The sequence below is a fragment of the Carassius auratus genome, chromosome 48 (genome assembly GCF_003368295.1).
Source record: "Carassius auratus strain Wakin chromosome 48, ASM336829v1, whole genome shotgun sequence".
Lineage (NCBI taxonomy): Eukaryota > Metazoa > Chordata > Actinopteri > Cypriniformes > Cyprinidae > Carassius > Carassius auratus.
Window position 1 is genome coordinate 11276319 of NC_039290.1, and position 8900 is coordinate 11285218.

Sequence of the window (8900 nt, forward strand, 5' to 3'; positions counted from 1 at the left end):
AAAACTGCTCTTAATAAACCACCGTTCTTTTTCTTTCTGCTAAATGCTCAGATTATGTTGAAGGTCATTTGCCTGCATATCATTTCTCGCTCTTCTCATGAGATGATCCGGTGTAAGTGTGTGTTCCAGCACTAGTGGAAAGCTCAGACGTTTCCACCCAAAGCGACTGGCCGATGTCCAGCCTGCCACGCTTTTGTTTTTCCTTTGAAAACTTCAGCTGAAATACTAAATCCCTGAAATTGTTAACGAGCTCTGACCTACATTCCACAGCTCAGACTTTCTCTCTCTGTTTGTGTCCTTCATTTGAACATGCATCACTAGTTAGAGTTTTGAAATTGTATTAATAGGTCATAGCCTAATAACTGTGTAGAACTGTGTAGTTTCTGTGTCCCAAGCAAATGTGCAAGAATGATGGTTTTTTTTTTTTTAATTGATTGAATATTTTACTCTGCCTCATTCATTAACATTATATTATTCAATTTTGACTTAGATTTTAATATTTCGTTTGCGGATTTCATTTGTTTTTTAAGATATGTATAGTATTTATAAATATAGTGTTTATTTAGTTTTAGTTACTTTAGTAACTTGAGCTCAAATAAAATGATAAATATTAAATGTTTTTTGTTTTGTTTTGTTTAATCAAAAAATATAGGATATTGTGATAACGTCTCTGTTACATATGGTAACCCTCGTTCCCTGAAGGAGGGAACGGAGACGCCACGTCGGTGACCGACGAATATGGGATATCGCTTCGATAGACCAATCTACTTTGAGTGTAAACTAAACGAGCCAATGCACAATGGCATGCAATTATTGCATCCAGCTGCCGCTGATCACTGCGTGAGTATAAGAAGGCAGCAGGTGCAATGCATACCAGTTTTTTGCTGAGGAGCCGAGCCGGGGACCCGGCAGCCGAGCGGCGGTACAGCAACCATGGCGACGAATATGGGATCCCTATAAAGGCGTCATGGGTGCTGCCCCTTCCATTGCCCTGTGCGAGCCGCCTGCGCCCCTATTAGGTGTAGGCGGGGGTCAGAACAAGTAGCTCCACTCACCGTTGTCAAAGCACTACCTCACTGGGTGAGATTGGATAACACTGGGAAAACGTACCCGGTCCGCTTGGAACCGTGACTCTGCGGAATCCCCATCCTTCCCGAAAGAGGTTTTGGAGGCAAATACACAATCCGAGGCAGTGGGGAAGCAGATTCGCGACCTGGAAGAGAGGCAGGCCCAGCTGAGAGAGCGGAGAGCCGGCGACGTGCAGGCTGGAGCACTGCGTCCAGCGGACGGGAGGAGGCAGCAGGTGCCTGCCGGGGCAGGATGTGTCATATCGCCTCAGTCTGCTTCCGGGCAGCGGAGAACTGCTGGACGAGGCTCTCGACCGTGTTGCCAAACAGGCCGGTCTGGGACACGGGGGCATTGAGGAACCGGACCTTGTCGGTGTCCCTCATGTCTGCCAGACACAGCCAGAGATGGGCGCTCCTAGACCACAAGCGTGGACATCGCAGGACCCAGAGAACTCGTGGTGACCTTCGCTCGGAGCGCGAGGTCAGTGGCGCTTCGGAGTTCCTTTAGAACTTCTGAACTTTAGAATAGCGCGTGCCACCCCGAGAAACCAATCATCAAGCCGTGAGGGCTCGGGACGTAGTGGAGGATTCCACTCAAGCCCTACTCTCTCGGCGGCCCGGGAAAGCATAGCAGCCTTTTCGGGGTCTGACTCAGGCTGAATCTTCGTCCGACATCTCTCCCTCCGATGCTAAGATCGGCATCCGGTCGGGGGGAGGCCCACTGGATATCGCTGGTACGCTCCTTGAAGAGGGCCCAGTGCATTCGGAGGATCGAAGATGCAAGAGGAGTGGTGGTCCCCAGAGGGTTAGTTCCCTGTGGGGTTTGCCACCACTGTGACCCTCAAACCAGCCGTGCTACTACTGGAAGTGGATCTCGTCTGTCCGCCAGAATGAGGCCCCAGATCGCGGCAGAGGCAGCGGGACTCTGCCCCCCTGAAGGTAGTGGAGTGTGGTTCACAGCTCAGAGATGGTCATCTTCTCTTAATGAGACCATGACGCATCCACGAATGCCACCTCAGCTTGCTTGATGCCCAGACACGTGAGGCAGCGATCATGACCATCACCCGGTGCCAGGTAATGACTGCACCCAGAAACGCAGGGTGGAGCTCTTTTAGAGAGAATTTGCTCTTTTAGAAAAAAACTCTTTCAGTGCTGAGGCGCACAGACGGTCACAGACGTGGCGTTGAAAGTGACTGACTGAAAGGGAACCTTAATTTCTTTAACCTCATAATGGTTTTTAGTTGTCAAAACTGTGCTGCACATCCTCTATGCCTTAGTATTTCTTAAATTAAAATCTCATTGGAAGAGCTGATAAAAATAGGAAATACATTTATACCTTGTTTCAGTGGAGCATCATATGAAGATGCCATGTTGCATATTAGCCATTAATAGTGCTGTGTGATAAAACTGCACATTTTAGAGTGGCCTTTTATTGTGGCCAGCCTGAGGCACACCTGTCTAATCAGCATCTTGATATCCCACACCTGTGAGGTGGATGGATTATCTCGGCAAAGTAGAAGTGCTCACTAAAACAGATTTAGACAGATTTGTCAACAATATTTAAGAGAAATAGGCCTTTTTTGTAGATAGAAAATGTATTAGATCTTAGAAAAAATGGTGGAAAAAACAAAAGTGTTGCATTTATAATTTCGTTTAGAGTACAGTATATACAGTTGCTTTGCAACTTAATTTTTTAAACATAAACATTGAGCAAAATGAGTCGAATGAACATCTTAATTGATTATTTTTCTTACAGATGCTGCTTTTTAATGGTTTCAAAGAAAGACTGAGATAGTAAGGCATATGGTATTCAGACTGGATGATTCATTAAAAAGCAGCTGTTGATTTTTGTGGGCATGAAAGGATCCTAGATTTTTCACGGTAAAATGACTGTTAAAAGCCCTGTGTTTCTCTGTAGGCTTTGTATATTATTCCACATTTCTCAGTGACCTTTCCTTTTAAAAAGTTTTTTAGTTGCTTTTTCTCCTGAGAGCTGATCTCAAAGCATCCAATGCACCTTTCATGAACTCATATTGGTATTTAAATCGTGTCCTGTTTTTTTTACATTTGAGAGAACAGATGAGCTAATAGTAAGGGAAATCAAGTTTCAGATTGGGTTGCCAGCGTGTGTTGTAGGTCTCATCTGTTGTCTGACCTGAGGGAGTGTTTGCCGGTCAGACTGACGGAGCATTGCGCTTCTCCAGGATGAGTTTTGAGGCAATAAATTTCTAGGCCATCAATTTTATTGTCTGTTTCCTCATGTCCAATATAACAGCCACCAGACATAGAGGAATAAAAAGGAAAATTCATTTTATTAAACCGTGTTTGGCCACCTGGAACACTTAAAGCTGAAAAGTGTTTTTTTTTTTTTTTTTTCTGTGAAGAAATACTCTAGATTTTTGCCTACTTTAAAGGTTAAGTTCACTCAGAAATGAAAATATGCAGAACATTTACTCAATCACAGTTCAACAAAAATACAGTAGATGAGTTTCCTCATCAGATTTGGAGAAATTTGGAGAAAACATCACTAGTTCAGCAATGGATGCACTGCAGTGAATGGGTGCCGTCAGACGATGATGAAACATCACAATAATCCAAAAGTAATCCACAGCACTCAAATCCATCAATTAATAGATTGTGAAGCGAAAAGCGGCATGTTTTTAAGAAACCTATCCATCATTCAGACATTTTTAACAATCCGTTTCTTCCTGCTAAAGTACGAGTCCATAATCCAAAATAACGAACTTTTTCACAGAATAAAGCAATATTATAGAAAGAGGACTCTCATTTTAGCCAAAAGTAACATCTTCATGATGGACTTGTTTCTTACAAACACACAGCCTTTCTCTTCATAAGACATTAACTGATGGACTGGAGAAGTGTGGTTTACTTGTGGATTATTGTGACGGTTTTATCATTTGTTGGACTCTCATTCTGACGGCACCCATTCAATGCAGAGCATCCATTGCTGAGCAAAAGATACATCTTTTAAACTGGGGCCGAGTGCAGATGTTTGCTGAGCTCTGTGGTCATGTTTCATGTTTATATTGTAAACTCATCTTTACTGCACTGTAAAATCCAATAAGTAAACCTTACTTAAAAAAAGCATGCAAACCGATTGCCTTGAAAAAACCAAGTAAGGTGAAATAGGAATAGTATGTAGAACTAACAAGTGCCTGTCTAGTATTGTACACTTACAAGAGAGTTCCAGTAACTTAAAACAAATTTGTATAGTATACTTAATCATTTACTTTAGATGTACTTGTCTTAGTATAGACTACTCAGAATTACTATTTTAAACAACTAAATAATTTCAAGTAAAATTCACTTTGTGAGTATTCCTAACTTATTTATGCAAGTTGTGCTAAGGTGATGTTTTCTGCATACAACTTGGAATTACCGAGTTTACTTTACTTCAAAGGCAATCCAGTTTACTTGTTAAAACCATGCAAACCGATTGCCTTAAAAAAACCAAGCAAGCGTTACTCAAATAACTTAAGTGCTAACAATCATCTATTATAAATCACAGAGAATAGGTTCACAATTTTTCAAAGATAAATTTTGCAACTGGACAAACAAATTAAAGGCAATGATACAATTCAAAGGTAAATATATTTATTTTTCTTAACAACTGACACAAGGATGGTACACACAAGTTTGCACTGGGGTAAAAAGAAAATGCAAATAGTCAGGTTTTTAAAATGTTTAAAACAAAAATATTTTACAATACAAAAATCTAAATACATGTATATAAAATCTATATAAGTAAATGGGCCATACCTTGAATCATAACAACTTTAAATCAACAACATTTCAGGGACCAAATTTGATAGAACCAACAAGTTGACAAGTGCCAAAAGCAATGTCTCTGACACACGTCGATTACACTGGCAGCCTCTTAACTTGCTCAAGTTTAAACAAGTGCCTTAGTTTTCCTTTTTTTTCTATCAACTACTCTTATTCCACTGTCAGAACTTTTTTTTTTTTTTTTTTTTTAATCAAATGTCAAATATCATCACTCTTGCACATTTGATTACATCTCAGCTCAACAGGAGATTTTTCAGAGATTGTAGTTTTGGTGGCAGTTTGTTCTGTCCCAAACCAAGCATCACTTTCTGAATGAAGTTGAAATTGTTGATAATGCCTTTTGGGTACTTCAAATTTAAAGCATAAGACAGACCAAACAAGATGCAAATTGCCTGAGGCAGATTCTGCAGATTATCCAGTACTATACCTCCCTCCACAATGACTGCAGTAGACACTGGGTCAAGGTATAGTTTATTTGGAATGAGAGGTTCTTCTTCATCAATAACAGTCAGCACCCCAACGGACACTTGTGGCCAGCCATCAACATCACATGCCTGAATAAAAACAAACAATAAAAATATTACAACAGGGAAACGTGAAAATCCACAGTTTTACATCATATCTATCTATCTATCTGTCTGTCTGTGTGTGTCTATCTATCTATCTATCTCAATCTATCTGTCTGTCTCTATCTGTCTGTCTCTATCAATCTATCTGTCTCTATCCATCTATCTGTCTCTATCCATCTATCTGTCTGTCTCTATCCATCTATCTGTCTGTCTCTATCCATCTATCTGTCTGTCTCTATCCATCTGTCTGTCTATCTGCCTGTCTATCTGCCTGTCTCTATCTATCAATCTATCTGTCTCTATCTATCAATATATCTATCTATCTATCAAATTCAAATTTGCTTTATTGGCATGACTGTAAATAATACAATATTGGCAAAGCATATATACATAAGACAATAATAAAAAACATCTGTATAATAGAAGAAAAAATTATCAAATATTAAACACTATCAAATGTTATAACATAAATTAACAGTGTAACAAATTAGAACATGAACATTTCATCTATCTATCTATCTATCTATCTATCGCTGTCTATATTGTTGTTTATTTAAGTTTATTATAAAGTTGATAATAATTACCTTGCATTTTCCTATAATTTGTCCTTTTGTCATCATTTTATTTGATCATTTGTGATGTAATGATGCATATGAATGCTATTTTGTCCTTCTATTTAACAGTCTTTAAACTAATTGCTGGAGGTTTGTCAATTTGTAAATGCTTTGACCCATAGACCAAGCCTCCATGTTTTAGACGATAATGTTTTAACAAAAGTCCTCTTTTGTTTGCAGAAAAAATACAGTGCTTACAGTTCCACTGCATCTGCAAGAGATTATTTGAAGTGGACATATTTTAAGTTGGTTTAGTCAACAAAATATTAACAAAATATAAAGTCCTCACCAGTGTATCAAGACCTGTGTGTTGAAGACCAATCAGGAGGCAGCTGCCAGAAGGACTTCTTCTAAAAAAAGAACAAAATTTATTTAACAGGTTCTGCTTTGCAAAGTTAAAGACACATTCCTTGATATGTGCATGTTCTACAAGCATTACAGAAAATATACCTTTAAATACGCAGTCCTATAAATATGCATGTGTGACTTCAGTACAGACCATTTTAAAACAGTGTTTCCTCTGATAACTTTCAGTAATGTTGTGCCAGTACAAAAAAAATAAAAAAAAAAATAAAAATACCTTCATGTGATATTAAGATTTCTTAGTTTAACATCACTTTTAACATTACTATGTTTCTTGTGTTAGAAGACGGCTCATTATATCAGCAGTGATATAAAACAGTTGAGTTTGAGTAAAGAAACATTTTACAGTGCTTGTATTATATTCTTAATTTACTGAATTTAAAAATAATAGTATAATGTTAATGTGAAATCACAAAACATATAAAAAATAATCACAAACGTCATCTCTGCATGAACTGTTAAATATAACAGTAAATGTCGCCATTTCAACAGCTTTGTAACGTTAATCATTTATAAACCAAAGCCAACAGATGGGAATGCATCAGGGAAAATGGTAAAATAGAAAACCATAATTGTATTTGGAACAATTAAAACTAATTTTTAGTCAATCCAGGAACCGTTGTGGTACCTGATAGTTTTATATGTAAAAAAAAAAAAAAAAAAAAAAAAAAAAAAAAAAAAAAACAGGCCAAACCATCTTCAAGATCTGAATAAAATCAAAATTATTTGGTAACTGTTACACATTAAGAAGCTCAGCCACAATTAGCAACAGACAGTAAAAAAACATTCACTCAAATGTTGCATGCTTGATTACTTACCTTATTATTATTCTTTTTCTTTCAAAAAAAAGTAAGGAAGCTCCGGATAAAAACGTAGGTGGCCTGTCAACGTCTTTCCACATCTGGAGAATTGGCGCCGAGACCAACAAATTACGCATGCTCTTGCATTGCCGCTTCTTTTTCTTCGTCTTTTTTTTTCTGCACCTTAGGCACGCTTTATTGCACTGCTGCCTCTCACTGGTGTAATAACGTCATAGCATCCTTTGTTGCTACTTGCATGTTTCAAGTAAGCGTCACTCAAACAATTAAGTAAATTGTTATTTTCAACCTGCAATTGACTGTAACTCAACAAAACCTAGTAAGAAGTATGTATTTTATATTACTGAGTAAAGTTAACTAAGTATATGTGAGTCAGGAAAGCTATTACAATTTACAGTGTGGGTGAGAGTTACAGATCATCTGCAGGACAAATGCAGCTGTTTTCTGTCCAGTTTATAGGGCTGAAAGAAAATGTGTCTAGACTGGACGGAGGCAGTTAGGTGAGTATGCTTGCCGATTTCATCAGTTTTCATTAGAGGTTTGAAGTGTTGATGATGCTGAAGATGAGTCTGACTCACTGTAACATGCACTTAAATATGTATTAATCATTTTTCTTACAATCAAAGGTATTTTCAAGAAATTCAGTATGTTTAATTAGTGATGCCTGGATTGCAAGACCTGTGTAACATGGAAGGAATCTTCATCCGCAATTAATGATGTCCTGCCCTTGAAGAGACTGGAAATCATAACGAAGTGATCATGTTTCCATCAATGTCAGTATTTCAGGTAAGAAACAGAGATTTAATGTATGTTGGTGTGTGTTAGAATAAGGTTATTTGCTTCAGGTGTATTCATTACTGACTCCTTTTTCTCATAACGAAAGAATGTTTTTTTTTTTTTTTTGTTGATCTTGATGAATAATCAAAGCAAATGAAGCAAGCTGACTCAAAAGTGACCTGAAGGCTGTTTGGTAAAGAATAAAATCTTATTTTCTGTGCTTTTTTTTTTTTTTTTGGAGCCGCATGTTTTGAAAAATATAATGAAGGATAACTTATATAAAGCACAACTTGTAAATAAGTAAAGTGTATGATTATTAAAAACTATAACACAGTTTTCAATGCAAATGACTAAGCTAGCAGAGTTTCCTCAAAGTAATTTTGTTGATAATTTTGTTGAATAGGAACAACAATTCAAGCTGGCTGCAGTTATTAAATACAACGCTAAGTTTATCAAAAATTAAGATTAGGAAATGCAGAAACAAATATATTTGTGTGTGTGTGTGTGTGCACCTACTTAACTATATTTTGGGGACAAATTTGTACCCAAAAGTGAGCTTTTTTTGTTTTCTGTTAGGATTATTTTATAAAATCTATAACTATCTGTACATAATGTCCCCATTTAGATAGATAAGTAAGTGTGTGTATGTTTGTGTGTGTGTGTGTGTGTGTGTGTTTATGTGTGTAAGTGCCTTCGTTTTTCAGGTTATGGCTGTTCACCCCAAACAAATCAGAACATCAGACTGAAGGTGAACTGCAGTGACTCTCGTCTTGCCCATTTTCTAATTTTATAGCCATTAAGAAGACGTTTCAGGGCACTGAAAAAGTCTGCAAGTGCAACAGTCCGAGATAATGACTGTGAAATGTGTTTACATGAGACGCTCCC